The 23,199-nt window shown below is 39.4% G+C and overlaps 1 pseudogene across 2 annotated transcripts; it reads left to right on the top strand.

The window, feature by feature from the left end:
• The first annotated feature begins 15,742 nt into the window (after positions 1–15,742).
• On the top strand, positions 15,743–20,595 carry LOC105519933 (annotated as a pseudogene). 2 transcript variants are annotated; one of them, XR_001003045.1, is made up of 2 exons: positions 15,743–16,634; positions 20,576–20,595. The product of XR_001003045.1 is annotated as an MOB-like protein phocein pseudogene, transcript variant X2 (transcript). The 2 variants fall into 2 exon arrangements; XR_001003044.1 differs by lacking the exon at positions 20,576–20,595 and having other exon boundaries at positions 15,743–18,439.
• The last annotated feature ends 2,604 nt before the right edge of the window (positions 20,596–23,199 follow it).

Below are 23,199 nucleotides of genomic sequence, written 5' to 3'. Positions count from 1 at the left end.
TGGGCGAATTCCAATGGCCGGCTTTTAATTGCTCCTCAACTAATTCATGGGCTCTTTGCAATTTCTTTCCCTTTAAAGGTCACTGTTCTACCCAAACAGGATTTTGAGAGAGCCATGCCAGGGGTAGGGGAGAGAGAATAACATTGGCCATTATCAGAAAGAAGTCTGCAGAGTGACTGCAATTAACCCTCTCGTAAATGGGCTAGTGGCACCACCTACTGGCCTACAGGTCAAACTGCACAGCCCAATATAAAAAAACCTGCAGAGAAAAGTGCACCTTGGCTATCTACAGAAGCAAAACCAAAAGACCCTACCCAACATTTCCACAGTCACACTCCCAGGGGAAGGGGAATAATAGTGAAAAAAATCAAAATGAAAATAAATTTAAAAATAAGAAGTGTCAGCTCCTCCAAATGAGAAGAAACCAGAGTAAGAATTCTTGCACCATGAAAAATCTGAATGCTGTAACACCACCTAAGGATCAATAGACCTTAACCAAGACGAACACTCAGAAACGACAGATAAAAAATACAAAGTATAGATTTCAAGAAAGCTCAATGAAATCCAAGAGAAGCTTGAAAACCAACACAAAGAAACCATGAAAGCGATCCAGGAGATGAAGAGATAGATGTCTAAAAAACAGAAGTTCTAAAAATGAAAAATTCACTTAAAGATTTTCAAAATATATTTGAAAGCTTTAATAATAGACTAGGTCAAGCAGAAGAAAGAATTTCAGAGCTTGAAAACTGCTCTTTCAAATTAACCCCATCAAATAAAATAAAGAAAAAAGAATTTTTTGCCGGACGCGGTGGCTCAAGCCTGTAATCCCAGCACTTTGGGAGGCCGAGACGGGCGGATCACGAGGTCAGGAGATCGAGACCATCCTGGCTAACACGGTGAAACCCCGTCTCTACTAAAAATACAAAAACTAGCCGGGCGAGGTGGCGGGCGCCTGTAGTCCCAGCTACTCCGGAGGCTGAGGCAGGAGAATGGCGTAAACCCGGGAGGCGGAGCTTGCAGTGAACTGAGATCCGGCCACTGCACTCCAGTCCGGGCGACAGAGCGAGACTCCGCCTCAAAAAAAAAAAAGAAAAAAAAAAGAAAAAAGAATTTTTTAAAATGAACATTCAAGAAATACGGGATTATGTAAACTGACCAAACCTATGACTTATAATCATTCTTGGAAAAGGAGAAGAAAAGATAAGCAACCTGGAAAGCATGTTTAAAAGAATAATTCAGAAAAAATTATCTAATCTTACTAGAGAAGTAGTCTTTTAGATACAAGAAAATACCTTTAAGATACAAAATGCCACTGCACTCCAGCCTGGGCGGCAGAGCAAGACACTGCATCAAACAGAATCAAAAACAAAACAAAGATATGCTTGCAAACATATGAAATGGCATATGCACACGGTTATTTGCACCATTATTTACAAAAGTCAAACTGAAGCACCATCTGAATATTCATCAAATTCAGGCCTGATGAGGCAGAGCAACACAATGAATTATTATGCAGATATACAAGAGAATGTGGAAGCTCTGTAGAGTGTGAACCCCAGGACACAGGGTGCAGTGAAGAAAGCAAGGTGAAGAAATTGCACACGGTGTGCTGTCTCTTGTACTGGAGAAAGGAATACAAAGCAGCAGGGAAAGGAATGTGCCTGCATGTATATGTAAATACAGTCATTAAAACTGAAAACAAAGTGGCACAAATAAACCTAATTCCCTATCGAGTTGGCATTGCTGTCTTAACCAGAGGAAGGTAACTGACTTTGGAACACAGTATCTTCACTGTATTTTTTCAGTATGATACACTCCAAAGACAAAAATACTGCATAGACATCTCAGTGTCACTTGAAGTGAAATAACATAAAAATGGGAACAGACTCCTGCTGCTGCTCCAGAAAGATGAACATGAGAAGGGGACCATTATCTCTAATGTTTTCTCATGTAGAAAATGCAGGGAATAGCTTAAATAGAAGTTCACCTTTGGGGGCTGATAATTCAGTGAGAGGCTTCTTCCTTGACTGCCCTGGGAAGAAGTCTTCATTTTTGGTTTGCAAGACCATGAAAACGAGATAATACAACAAATGAAATACTTTACACTCAAGAAAAATTTTTTTTTAAAACAGACAAAATATAGAAAATAAGTGTAAGTAACATATTCAAAGAGACATTTTAAAAGCCATAGATTATAGAAATAAAAATTTGCCCTAAGAAGCTTCCAGCCTAAGGGTCGGCCCAAGTCGAGGATCTATCTGGGAATTGTGGACATATCTATCGGAAGGACGCGGGCAAGGCTTGTCATCTCGCTCAGCACCTGTTTCCATGAACGATGAGAATAACCCATCTCTCCTGTTTTAAGTGTGATTTTTCATATACATCAATAGGCATCTTGGCTCACCATAAGAAAGCCCATTTCCACAGAAACAGGTGCTTTCAGCCTGAAGAAGTTGCCACAGAAGATAGAAGGAGGTCCCTTGCCCACACCTGGGAGACCCAGCCAGAGTGGAGAGGGAGGCGGCCCGGGCCAGGGTGCCAGACTCAGCAAAGAAACACAGCACTCCCAGGTAACTCTGAATTTCAGATAATCAACCAGTAACTTTGTATGATACTATATGTGTACTCAAAAGGAACTCGTTTATCTGAAATTCAAAGTTGACTGCGCCTGCGGTACTGTATTGTATCTGGCAACGCTCCACCTTCGTTTTCCTACCCGGGTTTGTGGAAGGGGCTCCCCTGTCCGCCCCACTCTCTACCCAGGAGGAGGAGGTGGAGGAGGAGGAGCCGGGCACTGACTGGAGACCCAGGTGAGTGTAAGCAACTGACAAGGCCCAACGGTCAACACCGCCCCAGTCAAAGCACGCACTTAGGCTCAGTCCCGGCGTCGCGTCCCGTTGCCAGGCAACGAAAGCAAGCGCTGCAAAGAGGAAGGGGAGCGCCAATGGATGAGGAAACCAACGTTCCAAGAGACTGAGTGATTTGCTGAAAATCACACATTTAGTAAGTGGCAGAATCAAGACTAGAAACTTGGGCGCTGGGCGAGGTGGCTCTCGCCTGCAATCCCAGCTACATGGGAGGCTGAGGCAACCAGGGAGGTGGAGGTTGCAGTGAACCGAGATCCAGCCACTGCACTCCAACCTGGGCGACAGAACGAGACTTGTCTCAAAAAACAAAACATAACAAAACAAAACAAAACAAACAAAACAAAATCACGCCACTGCACTACAGCCTGGGTGACAGAGTGAGACGCTGTTAAAACAAACAAAAAACAAAACAAAACAAAAACTGGCACTTGGCCCCCAGGATGGAAACTGACTACCTGAAAAGGTGCTTTGGAAATTGCCGGGCCCAGGCATTTGCACTTACATGCATGGGGTATATTCTTCCATGTACAATTACACATATATGCATTCATATGATTAAATATGTACAGTACTAGTGTATTATTAAATGTGAAAGAGCACGAATGCACAACATCCATAGTGGAACTGTATTTAATATTTATTTTTGGTAGTGACATGGCACATGAAAATAATTTGTTTTCTCATGTAGAAAATGCAGGGAACAGCTTAAATAGAAGTTCAGCTTTGGGGCTGATAATTGAGTGACAGGCTTCTTCCCTGATTGACCTAGGAAGAAATCTTCATTTTTGGTTTGCAAGACCATGGAAACGAAACAATAAATACAACAAATGAAACACTTTACACTTAAGGAAACAATTTTTTTTAAAACTGACATGATATAGAAAATAAGTATAAATAAATTATTCAAAGAGACATTAAATGACATTTTAATAATTTTAAAAGCCATAGATTATACATGCTGCTATAAAGACACATGCACACGTATGTTTATTGCGGCACTATTCACAATAGCAAAGACTTGGAACCAACCCAAATGTCTATCAATGATACACTGGATTAAGAAAATGTGGCACATATATACCATGGAATACTACACAGTCATTAAAAAGGATGAGTTCATTTCCTTTGTAGGTACATGGAAAAGCTGGAAACCATCATTCTGAGCAAACTATCACAAGGACAGAAAACGAAATACCGCATGTTCTCAATAATAGGTGGGAATTGAACAATGAGATCACTTGAACACAGGGTGGGGAACACCACACACCAGGGCCTGTTGTGGGGTGGGGGGAGGGGGGAGAGATAGCATTAGGAGATATACCTAATGTAAATGACGAGTTAATGGGTGCAGCACACCAACATGGCACATGTATACATATGTAACGAAGCTGCACATTGTGCACATGTACCCTAGAACCTGAAGTATAATTTTAAAAAGCCATAGATTATAAAAATAAAAATTTGTCTTATGAAAATAGAAGGAAAACCCTCAAGATAGTAGGTGAAGAACAGAATGGATGACTCAAGAAGATTCTTGACCTGAGAGACCTAAATAAGTAATTCTTCCAAAATACAGTACCAGGGAATAACGATAAAGAATATAAAACAAAAGTTAAGAGATATGGAAGATACATTTACAAAAATTTTAATATGCATCTGAGTTATAGAAATATTAAACGAGGGAGTAGAGGACAATCAATAATATAACAACAACAATAGATGAGACATTTTTAGAATTTAGCTAAAACATAAATCCTCATCTAAATTTCAGAGCAAAAAACCAGATAATACTCAAAGAAAATACAATTACATTGACTTCAAATTTCTCATCACCAACACTAGCAAGAAGAAAATTTGAAAGAAAAATCTTTGTCACCTTGGGTAGGCAAAGAGTTCTTGGACATGACACTGACACCAAAAGAACAAATTGATCATGTAGATATTATGAAAATTAAAAACTTTACTTCTTCAAAAGACCCTTAAAAGATTGAAAAGGCAAGCCACAGGCTGGGATAAAATAATTGCACATCATATATTTAATAATAAGCTTGTATTTAGAATACATAAGAAACTCTCATAACTCAATTTTAAAGAGTAAACGATGGGCAAAAAGATTTGAACAGACACTTCCACAAGGAAGATATTCAGATGGAAAATAAGCACCTGAAATTAACATAATTAGCCATTACAGAAATCATAGGGAAATTTTTTTGTTTCTGATTTAATTGTTCTATATATTAATTATGGTGGTGGTTACATGACTGTATCCCTTTGTCAACACTTGCAGAACTGATAAACTAAAAGGGTAAATTTTACTCTATTATACTTTAATATAAAGTACATAAAAGATAAAGCAATAAACTTTTCAGAAGAAAACACAGAACATCATGATACTGGAGTAGTTTTCTTAAATAGCATACAAATACCACAGGAAGTCAACACAAATTTCAACAATATTAACGTTAAGAATTTCTGTTCATTAAAAAGCACTATGGTGGGGCACAGTGGCTCACCAGGCGTGGTGGCTCGTGACTGTAATTCCAGCACTCTGGGAGGCCAAGGCAGATGGATCACCTGAGGTCAGGAGTTCAAGACCAGCCTGGGCAACACGGTGAAAACCCCGTGTCCACCAAAAAATACAAAAATTCACCGGGTGTGGTGGCATGCGCCTGTAGTCCCCAGCTACTCGGGAGGCTGAGGCAGGAGAACTGCTAGAACCTGGGAGGTGGAGGTTGCATTGAGCCAAAATCATGCCACTGCACTCCAGCCTGGGCGACAGAGCGAGACTTTATCCCCCACCCCCCACCCCAAAGAAAAAACATTACTAAAAATATTGGAAAGGTATCTCTCATAATGAGGGAAGATTTTGCAATTCAGATGTCTATGAAGGGCTTATATCCAGAATATATAAAAAGTTCCTACAGATAAAAAAAAAACTTATGAAAAATGGGCAAGATGCTTGAAGAGATATGTCACAAAAAGTGATTTTTCTGATGGCCAACAAGCATTTGAAAATTGCTCAATGTTATTAATCATCAAATAAATGCAAATTAAACCCATAATATGATACAACTACATCCCCATTATAAAGGCTAAAATGAAAAATACCTGAAAATTCTAAGTGCTGGTGAGGAGGTAGAGTAAATAGGTCTCCCAGGCTTATGGAAATATAACTAAAACATCAAAAGACATGTACAAAATAGTCATAATAGCTGTATTCACAATAGTTCCAAACTGGAAAACACCAGCAGTAAAGTGAATACATAAAATGTGGTCTATTCACACAATGGAGTGCTATATAGTAACGAGAATGAAAAAATACAACCACAGCCAATGAGATTATACATAGATCGCACAAACAATATGTAAAATAAAAAATCCAACAGAGAAGATTATATCCTTTATAAATCTATTTGTATGTATTTCCAAAGCATATTGAAAACTATATTGTCATATGTTTACCTATTGGTACAAATGGGATTGGGGGTGTCAGTAATGTTTTTTTCCTGACCTGAGTAACAATTACATGAGTGTATTTGATCTGTGAAAGGTGTAGAAGAAAACAATGTAATTGTATGGTTTTTTGTATGCATTTAAACTTCAGAAACAAGTTCAAAGCATACTAAAAATTCTACTGAAGAAACAAGAAAAATAGTTTTAAGTAACCTAGAATGTGAGAAATATTTCAGTATCCGAATGGATCCCACCCCCGCTTCAATTTTACTTTCAAGGCATTTCCCTTTCTGAAGTGTAGCAGCAGCTAAAATCCTTACATGTCCTTGGTAGTAAAATGTAAGGCTTCAGGCTCTATGGAATCCTCACAGAGATAGGTATGCATGCCTGCCACTTCTCTGTGTTAATGAGGGTTTACTTTCAGAGGGCTCTGGGGCAAGGATGAAGCACAGTGAATTGTAAAGTAACTGTGACCCCAGAGAGCTTTGCTCACTCTGAGCATGGCTTGTTTTTTGGGCTTCAACCCATCTCAGGAGGAGTGTTGCAGGTTGGATTTTTCACAAGCAGATGCTGAAACTACATGGGAGCTGTCAAACAGTTATTAGGAAGTTATACCTTTGAAAGGAAGCAGAGTTAGGGGATGATGACATAACAGAAAGGGATACAGAAAGAACTTGAACCGTCATGCAGGCACAACAGAGAGCAAGCCTGCTTGGCAGGGAGGGCTGGAGAAGGTGGTGACTGTCAGTTTATTTTCATAATAAATTGTTCTTATGATGTATTTCTGGTTCATAGACAGGAAAACAAATTGCAGGAGCCACTGAGTTCACAATAAATACATTGGGAAAAAAATTACTCTTCACACCATCAGATGTATGCATCTGATGTATAATTCAAGGCAAGAACTATCTCATTCATTTTCTGCACTCAGAACTGTGTTTGCTACTTAAAATATCTGTGAACCAATGAAAATTTCAAATGAGCAGCAGGATGAAAAGCAAATGAGAAATTTAATCTGTTCTTCCAGTAAACGGCAATCATTATTATAGATTTATCCATCCTGATTGGTTAATCAGAAACGGGTTTCGAAATTGGCAAAAGGCTCTGGAAATGTTGGCTTTGGGAACTGCCTGAAGTGATACCCATTAGTTCAGTTAACCATCTTAAATAAGTACTTCTCTCAGAGAAGTGGTGAAGACTCCCCTTTAAGCATCTGCATCCAGATACCCTTGGGAATTCTATGACAGTTGGAGCTGTCATAGAACTCTTGGCTGAAGTGGGTTGCCTGGCACAGGTTGATACATAATTTAGAAAAAGGATATGACACTGAGAATCTGTGATGAGACAAAACAGGATAGGTAACTAAAGGACTGAGTAAACCGTATGAAGTTGGAGAATAAAATCAGGTAGGAAAGACAGATTGATAAGAGAAAATTAGAAAAAAGAGGAAATGAGAGAATAAGAAATATTATGAAATAGGTGTGTTTCTCATTAGACATCTCCTAAAATGTTTTTGGTGTGCTCCTCTCACCTAAGACAGAGTCCCCTCACAGAGAGCACTTATCATGACAACAGCCTGAAATTGTATGTATACATGGACTGAAATGCAGTCTTTCTTTCCACGTGATACTACTTCGCTTTTGTCTTCCTAGGTTCCAAGATGGCCGAGAGATCAGAAGTTTTGGGTGTGGCACCTGTCGTACTGCAGATGAGCAGAGATCCCACCAACTTCTACATAGGGCGAGCACTGTGGTTCAGCATTGCTCTTCTTTATGCTTCAGCTGTGCATGTAGGGCACATCCCCTGGCTTGATATCAAGGAAGAATTCCAGTGCCATGGGAACAGCGGAAGCCTGTCTAGCAGAGTGCTATGAGAACCGCTTCACATGGCCTGTTCTAGGAGTGTGGGACATGGTTGGCTTTATCTTCTCCTCCATCCTTTTTGTGATGGAGTTTGTTGTCTCTCAGAATATGCATAAACAAACCAAAATGCATAAGAAACAGTCTGTAGATGAAGAAAGATCCCACGGCATTGTCGGTGATGCAGACCATGCAAAGATGGAAGAAGACATGACTTTTGACCTATCCCAGCGAAAGTCCCTGTTGAAACAGTGTCTTGTCTACTTTCTGGAACACATGTCTCTAACAGGTGATCTTCTTGGCCATCCTTCCTCACTATCACCGACCACTGACCACAAAACTCATTTGGTGCAGTAATTATTTGTGTCCTGGGCCTTATTCATGTGTGTTAATGGGGACAAGATAATGTCCATCATACTGCTGATTACACTTTCAGTCCTATCATGACTCTCTGTCTTATATGCTTCATGTGCACCCTGAGCTCGCTCACAGGTGGCATTCTGTCAGAGACAAAGGGACTTCATGAAATCCTAACAGTAGTCCTGATGCTCATCACTGACAAAGTATGGAACAGATGCAGAAACGGTCCACTGTGATCTTATACTGAAGCAATACATACTTTATTCTTATTTGATATTTCCAGATGGCCTTATCTTAAAAATACGCAACTGAGAAGTTGCATATTTTAACAAGCCTGCTTTCTTCTTATATAAGTAATCACTTTATTCTAAAGAATACAGTTGCAATAAGGTTCAGAACACTTTACAGTGAAGAATCTGAGGGTACCAACATGTAGTTAGATAGAGCAAGATCTAGTTTTTGATAGCACTACAGGGTGACTGCAGTCAACAGTAATTCATTGTACATTAAAAATTGGCTGAGCGTGGTGGCTAATGCCTATAATCCCAGCACTTTGGGAGGCCGAGCCGGGTGGATCACTTGAGGTCAGGAATTCAAGACCAGCCTGAACAACAAGGTGAAATCTTGTCTCTACTAAAAATACAAAAATTAGGGCCGGGCACGGTGGCTCGCACCTGTAGTCGCAGCACTTTGCATGTCTGAGGCTGGTGGATTACCTGAGGTCAGTAGTTCAAGACCCACCTGGCCAACATGGCAAAACCCCATCTCTATTAAAAAAATACAAAAAATTAACCAGGCGTGGTAGTGGGCCCCTACAGTCTGAGGCAGGAGACTCGCTTGAACCCGGAAGGCAGAGATTGAAGTGAGCCAAGATCACACCACTGCACTCCAGCCTGGGCAACAGAAAGAGACTCTGTCTCAAAAACAAAACAAAACAAAAGAAAAAAAAATTAGCCAGGCTAATTTTTGGACACTTTGGGTGTCCAAGGTGGGTGGATTACCCGAGGTCAATAGTTCAAGACCCACCTAGCCAACATGGCGAAACCCCGTTTCTACTAAAAAAATACAAAAAAATTAGCCAGGCATGGTGGCAGGTGACTGTAATCCCAGCTACTTGGGAGGCTGAGGCAGGAGAATTGCTTGAACCTGGGAGGCGGAGGTTGCAGTGAGCTGCAATCGTGCCACTGCACTCCAGCCTGGGTGACAGGGTGAGACTCCACCTCAAAAAAAAATGTTTCTCTTTAAAAAAATAAAAATAACAGTATAATTTAAATGTTTGTAACACAAAAAAGTGATAAATCCTTGAGGCGATGGATACCCTAATTACTCTGATGTGATTATTGCAAATTTTATGCCTGTATCAAAATATTTCATGTGCTCCATAAATATATACACCCACTACGTATCCTTAAAAATCAAATACTTTTAAAAATTAAAAATAAAGAAATTGAGGGTATTCACCACGACTAGTTTGTTTGTTTGTTTTTTGAGACGGAGTCTTGCTTTGTCACCCAGGCTGGAGTGCAGTGGCGCCATCTCGGATCACTGCAAGCTCCGCCTCCCGGGTTTACGCCATTCTCCTGCCTCAGCCTCCGGAGTAGTTGGGACTACAGGCACCCGCCGCCACGCCCGGCTAATTTTTTGTATTTTTAGTACAGACGGGGTTTCACCGTGTAGCCAGGATGGTCTCCATCTCTTGACCTTGTGATCCACTCGCCTCGGCCTCCCAAAGTGCTGGGATTACAGGCGTGAGCCACCGCACCCGGCCCACCACAACTAGTGTTGAAATCTCACCACAGCTACTATATTGAGGTATTTTTTTTTCTACTTCAGCAAGGCAATTCTTATGACCTACAGCTGTTTAAAATTAAAGAATAATCTCTAATGTCTCTTTGAATATGTTACTCATACTTATTTTCTATATCCTGAGTTTAAGATGTTTTACTTTTTGTGTTTATTGTTTCTTTTTAATGGTCTTATATACCAGAAATGGAGAAGATTTCTTCCCAGGGTAATCAAAGAAAAAGGCTCACACTCCATTATCAGCCCCTGAAGCTGAAATCCCATTTAAATTATTCCCTGCTTTTTCTACATCAGAAGTTATAAATTATTCTCATATGCTATGTCAGTATCAAAAAATTAAACATAGCTTCACTATATACAGCATGCGTTGATGCCCTTCAACATTTAATGTACCAGGACAATACACACTTAATCACATGCGATGCACATATGTGTAACTGTACATTAATATATCCCATACATATAAGGCATGTACATTATACTACTTACATTACATAACACATTGTATAACATTTCCGCATGAACATATCTACCATATGGTTATCAGCTAATCCATTATGTTCTTTATTTTACATAAGATATCATGCTAGTCTTTTGTTGTTGTTGGAGACCGAGTCTCACTCTATTGCCCAGAATGGAGTGCAATGGTGCGATCTCAGCCCACTGCAACCTCTGCTTCCCAGGGTCAAGTGATTCTCCTGCCTCAGCCTCCCGAGTAGCTGGGATTACAGTTGTGCACCACCATACCCAGCTAATTTTTTTGTATTTTTAGTAGAGATGGGGTTTCACCATGTTCGCCAGGCTGGTCTCAATCTCCTGACCTCGTGATCCGCCCGCCTCGGCCTCCCAAGGCATCATACTGTTAATCAGATCAAGTACATTCTATTCAGTAAGTCTTTACCAACATACATATTACCACCAGTATGACTTCTTTTCCACCAGGCTTCCATAAGCCAGCAAACCACTCTCTTCTTGCTCCAGGTCCATTATGTGGCAATTTCTAATATAAAATTATACCCGGCATCTGCATGTGACTCAAGAGCCAGTCATATCATCTGAAATCACTCATTTCCCTTAAATAAAACATTTCAGTGGGGTAATGACTAATCAGCCCATAATCATAATTTTGATATCATGTATTTGACATTTTTCAATCTGGAAGGATTCTGTGATTCAATGTGGCTGTCAAGGTCTTAATACAAGCAACTTGCAGCTGACTTAAAATTGAGTACACTTGACCCACATCATACACTGTAACATGTCAATTTATGCTCAATGGACGTACAATGTTTAACCACGTATGTGCACATGTAATGTTTTACCATGAAGTACTAAATCCTTCTAATTTTCTCTTATCAGCCTTTCTTCCCCCGCTGATTTTATTTTCCAACTTTTTCCCATGGTTTATTTATTCAGTCCTCTAAACAGTTATCCATCCTGTTTTCTCTCATCACAAATCCTCAGTGTCATTTCCTTCTTTTTCTAAGTTAGGTACCAACCTGTGCCAAGCAACCCACTTCAGCCAACAGTTCTATGACAGCTCCAACTGTCATAGAACCCCCATGGGTATCTGGATGCAGATGCTTAAAGGGAAGTCTTCACCACTTCTCTCAGAGAAGTACTTACTTAAAATGGCTAACTGAACTAATGGGTATCACTTTAGGCAATTCCCAAAACCAACATTTCCAGAGCCTTTCACCAATTTCAAAACCTGTTTCTGGTTAACCAATCAGGATGGATAAATCTATAATAATGATTGCCTTCTACTGGAAGAGCAGGTTAAATTTCTCATTTGCTTTTCATTCTGCTGCTCATTTGAAATTTTCATTGGTTCACAGATATCTTAAGTAGCAAACACAGTTCTGAGTGCAGAAAATGAATGAGACAGTCTTGCCTTGAATTATACATCTGATGATGTGAGGAGTAGTTTTTTCCAACATATTTATTGTGAACTCAGTGGCTCCTGAAATTTGTTTTCCTTTCTATGAACCAGAAATACATCATAAGAACGATTTATTATGAAAATAAACTGACAGTCACCACCTTCTCCAGCCCTCCCTGCCAAGCTGACTTGGTCTCTGATGTACCTGCATCACGGTTCAAATTATTTCTGTATGCCTTTTTGTTCTCTCATCATCCCCTAGCTCTGCTTCCTTTCAAAAAAATAATTCCTGATACATGTTTGACAGCCCCCACGTAGTTTCAGCATCTGCTTCTGAAAAATCCAGCCTGCAACACTCCTCCTGAGATGGGTTGAAGCCCAAAAAACAAGCCATGCTCAGAGTGAGCAGGATTCTCCCTCTAGCCCTGGGGTCACAGTTACTTGACAATTCACTATACTTCATCCTTGCCCCAGAGCCTTCTGAAAATAAACCATCATTTAGCACAGAGAAGTGGAGGCATGCATAAACTATCTCTCTGTGGATTCCACAGAGCCTGAAACCTTATTTGTTTAGTCCAGGACCTGCTGGATTGGAGGTTTTAGCTGCTGCTCAGCTTTGGAGAGGAAAATGCATTGAAATGAAAAATGGAGGAATGCAGAAGGCATTCAAACGCTGAAATATTCCTGACGTGCCCATCTAAATTTTTAAGTCATTTGAAACTATTTCTTTCGTTTCTTGAGTAGCATTTGTAGTACACTGTGAGCTTCTAAGTTTAAATGCATACAAAACAATACTCAAGTACAAAAATAACTTTCATATATTCTGAGTATATAATTGCTAAGACCCAAAGTGGGATTAGATACCCCATTATGCTTAGCCATAAACTTAAATAATTAAGCAAAGATATTTACCAGAGCACTATTAGCAATAGTCTGAGACTGAAAGGAGTTGGTGGTGCTTTATATATCTGTAAAGGAGCATGTTTTATAATTGATTAACCCCAATAAACCTCATCATCTCTTGCTAATTTAGCCTCTATACCACCATATTCAACAAACCTAAACAAAGTATTATAGTAATCATACATATTCTCATAAAACATTAGGTCAAGGTGTAGCTTTATGAGATGGAAAAATAAGCTATATTTTCTAATTTGATAATGCTTTTATTTCCATGAAACCATTTATGAAATTAAAAGATAAAGGAAACTATAGTACTAAATTGGGAATAAAGAGTTTAATTGAATTGGCACATAAAGCATGGACATACTGCCCACACCCTCCTCAAATATGCAATAATCTTAAATGTGTTATTAAATCAGATATACATATATAAGGGAAAGTAAGAATGCTGAAAAGTGTGCTTGGATAAACCAAAGTATACCTTAACCTAAAGCATCAGGCTTATACACAGAAGATTTCTTATTAAATAATTACTTTGAACCAAAGCTAGCCCAAACAAACAAAATTTAGTAATTATGCTCACTTAAGCTATTTAGTTACAATTAAAAGTATAGGAAATAGAAATTTCTTTAGGCACTATCATGAAGTATCTTAAGGGAAGGATGAGAGAATTATCAAAAGTACAAAATAGCAAAATAGCAAAGCTAATTCCTTTTGTCTTCTGCATAATGAATTAACTAGAACATGTTCAGAAAGAGAACTTTAGATAAAAACCCCAAAATCTGGCAAGCTACTCCTGGTCAATTCTAATGGACAAATTTGTCTCTGTAGCAAAATAGTGAGAAGATATTTAAACAGAGGTGAAATGCCATTAAAGCCTGTTACCAACTGGTTATCCAGAATAAAATTTTGGTTATTTACCTAAAGAATAATTAATTTCAGTATCAATTTAAATATTAATCTAAAGAGGAACAACTCTTTAGAAATAGAAAACTCTCTTATCTAAAGAGTAAACAAATTCTTATTGATTGGGGTAAAGATGAAGAGAATTTTTCCTCTCCTCTGAAGGTTGGAATCTACTGAAATGAACTGAAAATAGGCTGATTAACAGGAAATTAAAGTATATAAATGTATTAATGTGCATAAGCATGGGAGCCATACAAAATATGAGACTCAAAGAAGGGCCAGATGGCTGAAGCTTAAATAGTACCCTCTTAATAGGGGTGGAGGTGATGCCAGAATGTAGGCATTTTTGAGGGGTAGTAAATAAGTTTTAGGAGAATTGAATGAATCTGAAGAGCAGACACTAGCTTGTAAATGATTGTCTTTGGAAACTAAATGGGACCAGAGAACTGATAATATTATGTGATGAAGTCCACCCAGGTGTAGTTACATTCCTCAATCTTCTACCTGAGATGGATAATACAAATTCAGGGAGAAGGATGGAAGGCAATTGTTTTCTCTTTGGTAGGTCTAGTATTAAGGCAGATAAGGAAATTTCAGAAAAAATTCCCACCCTGCACTGGGAGGAAGGGAGACAGGAAAGGTCACAAAAGCCTTGATTCTGAGGCAGGTTCTCAGTCCTTGATATTTTCATTCAAAGTGCTCAACATGCCAAAGTGCCATATTTTGTGGCATCATTTTCTTAGCCCAAACATTGCCTAAAAGCAGCCACTGATTAAGAAAGTGTTCAAGCTCGACAATACTATGATTTTAATTCCAATTATCTTAATAAACTCCTAGTAATTTACTGAATTAATCTATTTGCATATAGAAGAAACACAGTTAAAAGCCACAAGAAAAATTCTTGCATAAGCTATGTCACATCAAATAAACACTGACCGTTAACCAGCCAGGTAGAGACCCCCATCTACATAACGAAAGATTAGGGTGGAATGGCCAGCTTCCTCACCCACTATGTAAATGGCACACCTAGTCCAGTCAATCTCCGGGTCCTATGTAAATCAGACGCCGCATTCTCAAGCTCATCTCTAAAACCTCGTGAATTTCACCACAGAACTGGAAGACTCCCTCAGGCACCCCTCTCTGCAGGAGAGAGTTATTCTCTTTTCTCTTTCTTTCACCTATAAAACCTCTGCTCTTAAACTCACTACTTGTGTGTTTGCATCCTCGATTCCTTTGATGTGAGACAACAAACCTCGGGTATTTACCCCAAACAACAATGCTGCTTCATTTTGGGGCCACATCTGGGATTGTCAGAAGGGTGAGTACAGGAGCAGACCCCAACTCTTTCCTTTTATTTTGAGGCTCCTAGGTTTCTAAATGTTTCAAGGTTGTAAACTGCCTGGTTTACAATTTGGTAAGGCCTGGGGACATACGAAATTAATCACACCTCTAACTATGCTGGAAAAAGTCAGAGTTTATCTGTGTCTAGTACATAATTAAAACAACTCATCAGGTTTTACACTAGTTAAAAATTGCTAAAAGTTACCACTATAACATGTAATTCAAACTACTAAAAATAGATTTACATGTGAGTTATGTAAAAAAAGTAAAATGTGTTTAAATAAAAGATTATAAGGCATAGAAATGTAAATTTTGCCTACGGATAAAGGATTGCCTTAAATTAGATAAGATAAAACTAAAGAGTCCCTACATCCGGGTACCGACTCCAGCCGCCTAGACGCTGGCACTATGGTCATGGCGGAGGGGACAGCAGTGCTGAGGCGGAACAGGCCGGGCACCAAGGCGCAGGATTTCTATAATTGGCCTGATGAATCCTTTGATGAAATGGACAGTACACTAGGTGTTCAACAGTATATTCAACAGAACATAAGAGCAGATTGCTCCAATATTGACAAAACTCTTGAACCACCTGAAGGCCAAGATGAAGGTGTGTGGAAGTATGAACATTTAAGGCAGTTCTGCCTTGAGCTAAATGGACTTGCTGTCAAACTTCAGAGTGAATGCCATCCAGATACTTGCACACAAATGACAGCAACTGAACAATGGATTTTTCTTTGTGCAGCTCATAAAACTCCAAAAGAGTGTCCTGCTATGGACTATACTAGACACACACTTGATGGTGCTACATGTCTTCTGAATAGCAATAAATATTTTCCCAGCAGAGTTAGCATAAAGGAATCATCTGTAGCGAAACTAGGATCAGTATGCCGTAGGATTTACAGAATATTTTCACATGCTTATTTTCATCATCGGCAGATATTTGATGAATATGAAAATGAAACATTTTTGTGTCATCGGTTTACTAAATTTGTGATGAAATACAATTTGATGTCCAAGGATAACCTGATTGTACCAATTTTAGAAGAGGAAGTACAGAATTCAGTTTCTGGGGAAAGTGAAGCATGAAGGGAATCATATGGAAAAATGTACTGATCATATAATTAACATTAATTATGTACTTATATATCATTTTAGACACATCAATCATGTATCCATATTATAGCTTCTTTGTTTAGTATAGGTTTTTGTATGCTGGGTTTGCCTTTTAAAATGAGAAATACTTTTTAAGTTATTCATAAGCTGTATATTCACCAGTGTGGCACTCATGGTTTTTAAATAAGATTAGTATTATCTGTTTATAATGCCTGTTAATAAAAGAATTTACAGTTTGGTAAAATTGCTGCTAAACAATCATTGGATCAGAATCCTCATCAAACAAACCCATCTGTAAAAAAAAATGATTGAGAGCTTGAGGTTTCACACAAGCCATTTACTGAAGAGGTAGAAATGTTTTCCATTGGTTTTACCTTGAGTTTAGATATCCTAAAAAATTCTATAGTACATAGTTTTGTCTTACCTGTTAACTTTCCCCAATTGAGATAAAAGTGTTTTAAAATTCTGTTTATAGTTTTTGATATGCATATATCATTATGTGTATATCTAAATACAAATGCAGATGAAGAATTAGTAATACTTAAATAATTTTACTGTGTAACATAAAGTATAACATACTTGGAAAGGATTTACCTTTCTGCAACAGTGGACTGGTACATACAGGATGATCATAATGATAAGGCACATAAATTATGTTCTCACTGGAAACCTGCCCTGTCCACCCCTTCTCATTTCCCTTAACCTTATCCTCAAACTACTTTAACTGAGAAGCTTTTCACCAGACTGAGTTAGTGGTGGCTTATACCTATTTATATTTGTATTAATTGCTTACAGATTATACCTCATATTAGCAATTACATTACACTACAAGAAAATGTATTTGCATAGGCTCTTGCTTATTTTGTTTTGCAAAAATTATTCTACTTAGAAAACAGTCCTTAAAATAGTTTGACTCTTCCTGTTAGTAATATTAATCTTTCATTTAACCAGCTAGGCAGCATTAAATAGAATTGAAGAAATACTGTAGTATTTATTTTACACCCCCTCTCCCACGAAGTTTATGTTTGAATTACATGCACGTGTGAGATTATTTGCAATAATTCATAGGTTCCAAGGGTGTTGATGAATAGTCATACAGTTTTTGGACTTTGTTATAATTCATTGTGATAAGAATGATTCAAATGCAGATTTAACAATCTTATAATCTGTTGAATGCCATTTTTGATAAAGCACTGGAGGGCTTATTGCCAAACTGATTGTAATGAGGCACTAAGGGTGAAAACATTGCACATGTTGTGAAGAAAGTATTTAAATTCAACTTTTGAACAGATTTAACAGACATGAGGAACTTCTTTTTTATTTAAAAGGGTAATTTTGAAATGAAGATGAAAATGTATTCATCTTGTTTTTTCAAATTTAAGGGAATAATTTATACCGTCTTTTGAGACAAGAATGTACAGCAAAAATATGGGTAACAGTAGTATACTGAGGGTGTGTGTATATATCATGTATGCCTCTCCAAGCTTGCCAGTCTTTTTGGCTTTCAACAGTTCCCACCAGCCACAGTCATTGCTGTTCCCCAACCCACAACTAGCTTTTAAGAAGTCTTATGTTCACAGTGAAAGGAATGTTGACTTTGAAATTATGGATTCATATTAATGACACTATAAACCAATGGTAATGGTAATTTTTAAACAAACTTGCTAAATATTGAGAGACTAAACTACTAAGTTAATAAATTATATATAGCAGTGTAGCTGTTCTCTCTAGATGGTGTCTCACAATGGATTTCTGTGCTTGACTATTTTCCTAGTGAATATGTATACTAAGGTAGTGACTGAGATTTGGTGATCTGGCTGAGTATTTTGAAACACATTTTGAATAATATGGCTTAGTGTTAACAGGGAATTAAATATGATTTTTTTCTTACTCATTTCACCTTCCCTGTATTGTATGTTTGGAATTGATCATAAAACAGCTCCAAAAGAAAAAAAAAAAAAAAAGAACTATATGAGGGCCAGGTGTGGTGGCTGTCTATCATCCCAGCACTTTGGGAGGCGGAGGAGGAAGGATAGCTTGAACCCAGGAGTTCGAGACCAGCCTGGGCAACAAAGCAAGACCCCACCTCTAAGAAAAACAAAAAGTATATTTGAAAAATAAATAATAAAACTATATAAGAAGTAAAGTTATGAAGCAATATAGGAAGGACCTAAAAATTGAAATAGATAACATATTAAGTAACTCCATGCGTCCAATCATAATAATACTAGAAGGATAAATTTGGGTTGACTTGACTGATCCCTGAGGTAGATATAAATTTTCTCAATCTTTTTAACTTTTTTCTTGCCGAAACACACCTATTCTGATGCCCTTGCTCCCCATGGTTTTGTTATCTGACTCTTCTGATGTTCACTCTTCTCCTTCTTCTGCTTTTTTTTTTTTTTTTTTTTTTTTTGAGACAGGGTCTCACTCTGTTGCCCAGGCTGGAGTGCAGTGGCCGGATCTCAACTCACTGCAACCTCTGCCTGCTGGGTTCAAGCAGTTCTTGTGCTTCAGCCTACCTAGTAGCTAGGATTACAGGAGTGTGCCATGGCTAATTTTTGTTTTTTTGGTAGAGATGGTGTTTCACCATGTTGGTCAGGCTGGCCTGGAACTCCTGGCCTCAAGTGATTCTCCCACCTTGGCCTCCCAAAGTGCTGGGATTACAGGCGTGAGCCACCTCACCTGGCCTCCTGTCCATTATTCTTATCGAGCTGATTTCTCCAGTATTCCATCATCCCATAGCTCTATTTTTTACTAATCCACTAGACTCACTTTCTTCACCTTTATATTGCCAGCACCTACGTTAATGGCTAATGTAAGACCTGTCTACAGCAATCACTTAACAAATGATGAAAACGGAATTATTTAGAATTATTAAAAGCAATGTGAGAAGGTACAAGGAGCACTGTCTGTATGTCAGAAAGCCTAAAAATTTTCATACCTCTGTCACTTCAACACTGTAACCCTGGACAAATACATTAACTTGTCTGAGCTTTAAAATTAAGATGATATGTGGCTTAAGAAGAAAAAAACTTGAATGCCAGAAACTCTTATTTCTCTCTGTCATATTGATTGGATTATCTGTTGCAGTGGAACAAATTATACCAACACTTAATGGCTTACACAAGACACATTTAATTATCTCACAGTTTCTGTGGATCAGGAGTTTGGGAGTGGGTTACTTTGGTGCTCAGGTCTCACATTTGGTTTCAGTCAGGCTGTCTGCAGGGGTTTGCTCTTCTGAAGGCTGGGCTCATGTCAAAGGATCTGCTTCCGAGACGGCACACTCACGTGGCTGTGGGCAGGACTCAGTTCCTTGCCATGTAGGAACCTCTCCATAGGTTACTTGTGTGTCATCATAACGTGGCAGCTAATCGAACTATAGATATCAAGTATTTGCTTAAATATTCATGCAACGTCCTTAGAAGAAGATAGCCATTAAAAAAAGAAAAGAAAGAAAGAAACAGTAACAATAACACGTAACGTTGGTTTCCTGTGGGAAGTGCCACTCACTGGTTGTGGAAACAACTTAACCCTGACTATTCTTCCTCAATTTCTTTACGTTTTCTTTTCCTCTACTTGTCTTTAAATGATGGTATTCTCTAGAGTGTATCTGTGGCTTTTTCTCATAATATACACTTGCAATAGGAATTCTCATATATACCTCTATATTCCAACCACCTTTATGTTGACATCGTCTAAATCTGCATATTTAATTAGGCCTCTCTCCTAAGAAAATTATATTGAATTCCCTACACACACAACGTCTGCAATCATGAAGGCAGAAGCAATTCAAACTGAATTTTTAAAAAGTAGATATTCTTTCTTTTTTTTTTCGAGGCAGAATCTTGTTCTGTCTCCCAGGCTGGAATGCAGCAGTGTGATCTCGGCTCACTGCAACCTCCACCTCCAGGGTTCAAGTGATTCTCATGCCTCAGCCTTCTACTAGCTGAGGACTACCGGCATGCACCACGACACCTGGATAGTTTTCGCATTTTTAGTAGAGACAGGGTTTTCCATATTGGCCAAGCTGGTCTTGAATTCCTGGCCTCAAATGATCTACCCGCCTCGGCCTCCCAAACTGCTGGGATTACAGGTGAGAGACACAGAGCCCAGCCTAAAAGTAGATATTCTGGATTTTGTAAAATGACTCCAGTATTTACCCAGTCACTCAAACCAAAGAACAGATGCCTCTTCTTTTCACATCCTGCCTTTCCTCCACTGTAGGACAGGCATGAGATGATATCAGGATAAGATAGTAGATATACAGAGAAGGGAATGGAATCAAGAGAGTTATTAGGATGTAAAAGTAGGGAAGATAATGAATTGAACATGGGGGCTGCAGGAGAAGAATGGGATTACAGGTGGCTCACTCCTGTAATTCCAGCACTTTGGGCAGCTGAGGCAAGTGGATCACTTGAGGTCAGGAGTTTGAGAGTAGCCTGGCCAACATGGTGAAACTCCATCTCTATTAAAAATACAAAAAAAATAGCCGGGTGTGGTGGTACATGCCTGTAATCCCAGCTGCTCAGGAGGCTGAGGCAGGAGAATCGCTTGAGCACAGGAGGCAGAGGTTGCAGTGAGCCAAGATCGTGCCACTGCACTCCAGTCTGGGTGACAAAGCTAGACTCCATCTCAAAAAAAAAAAAAAAAAAAAAGGAAAAAGGAAAAGAAACTTTAATAAGTAATAAGTTGTGGACCAGGCTCAATGGCTCACTCCTGTAATCCCAGCATTATGTGAGAATGAGGGGGGAGGATTGCCTGAATCTAGGAGTTCCAGACCAGCCTTGGAAGGATCACTTGAGCCTGGGAGTTTGAGACCACTAGCCTGGACAACATAGTGAGACTCTGTCTCTACAAAAAAAAAATTTTTTGAATTAGCCAAGTGTGGTGGCATATGCCTGTAGTCTCAGCTACTTGATTGAGATCCTGAGGTGAGAGGAACACCTGAGTCCCCGAGTTTGAAGCTGCAGTGATCTGTGATCATGCCACTGTACTCCAGCCTGGGTGACAGAGCAAACTCTGTCTCTAAATAAATAAGTAAATAAATAATAAATAAATACACTTATTCATCTCCATCTCCAGCCACTTGGGGCTGGGAGAGTGAGTTGACAAGATAAATAGAGCAGATTTTTTTTGTTTGTTTGTTTGAGACAGAGCCTTGCTCTGTTGTCCAGGCTGGAGTGCAGTGGTGCAATCTCCGCTCACTGCAACCTCCACCTGCTGGGTTCAAGCGATTCTTCTGCTTCAGCCTCCCGAGCAGCTGGGATTATATGCACCCAGCTAATTTTTGCATTTTTAGTGAAGACGGAGTTTCACCATGTTGACCAGGCTAGTCTCAAACCCCTGACCTCAAGTGACCCACCTGCCTTGGTCTCCCAAAGTACTGAGATTACGGAGCCTGGCCTAGAGCAGATTTACTATACTCAAGAGTTCTGGGTCCATTTGGGATGTTGGTTATAAATTTATAGCGGTCTTAGTTTTTTTTAAGAGACGGATCTCACTCTGTTGCCCAGGGTGGAGTGCAGTGGTACAATTATAGCTCACTGCAGCCTTATCCTCTTGGGCTCAAGGGATCCTCTTGCCTCAGCTCCCAAGTAGATGGGGCCACAGGCATGCACCTGGCTCATTTGTTGTTGTTGTTGTTGTTGTTGTCCAGGCTGGTCTCAAACTCCTGTCCTCAAGCAATCCTGCCTTGGCTTCCCAAAGTGTTAGAATTACAGGAGTGAGCCCATAGCAGTTATAATTTTATAGTCTCTGATCTATTGTGTGACTGTCTCTAGCGCTCAGCTGCTCAGGTGCAGGCATGGAGAATGCTGATGGTTAGGGCTAACCAGGTTTAGAATTTTGGCAGGTGGAATCAATGAAAAGACTGACAGGAAAGCAGCTTGGGGTAGGAAGGAGTCTCTGAGCTGGATAAGAAGGAAAATGGAGAAAGGAGAGGGCTGGTATGTTGGGAAAAGCCAGAAAGGTAATGAACCAGCCATCTTGATAAGGTCATCAAATAAGTGGAGTGTGTGTGCTTAAACAAACAAGCTGAAGAATAGTATGTTATTAGAGGCCAGGCACAGTGGCTCAAGCCTGTAATCCCAGCACTTTGGGAGGCCGAGATGGGCGGATCACGAGGTCAGGAGATCGTAGACCATCCTGGCTAACACGGTGAAACCCCGTCTCTACTAAAAAATACAAAAAACTAGCCGGGCGACGTGGCGGGCGCCTGTAGTCCCAGCTACTCGGGAGGCTGAGGCAGGAGAATGGCGTAAACCTGGGAGGCGGAGCTTGCAGTGAGCTGAGATCCGGCCACTGCACTCCGGCCCGGGCGATAGAGCAAGACAAAAATAAAATAAAATTAAATTAAAATAAATATGTTATTGTCAGACACAGGATGGATTAACTATTTTGAAAGCAAAGTAGTTACAATCGATAACAAATGCAAGTGTGTGACCAAGGGAGTCCCAGCTGAGGCAGAGGAGAAACACGGAAATGAGGAGGCCAAGTAACTAAAAGGTAAGCTCCATCACTGCTCTTCTGTTACAGAACTTTTTTTGGTGTTGGCTACATGTTTCTTCTATCAGGTGAACTTTAGAATAATTTTGTGGAGTTCCTAAGATCTATTAGAATTTTCAAACTGTCACTAATGGAACTTTAAAAACCAGATAAAAAAGATCATCTTCCCTCTATTCTCCAGGTACGTGTTACTCACATGTAT

This window comes from Colobus angolensis, unplaced genomic scaffold (genome assembly GCF_000951035.1).
Source record: "Colobus angolensis palliatus isolate OR3802 unplaced genomic scaffold, Cang.pa_1.0 Scaffold11, whole genome shotgun sequence".
NCBI lineage: Eukaryota > Metazoa > Chordata > Mammalia > Primates > Cercopithecidae > Colobus > Colobus angolensis.
This window is presented reverse-complemented; position numbering and strand designations above follow the sequence as displayed.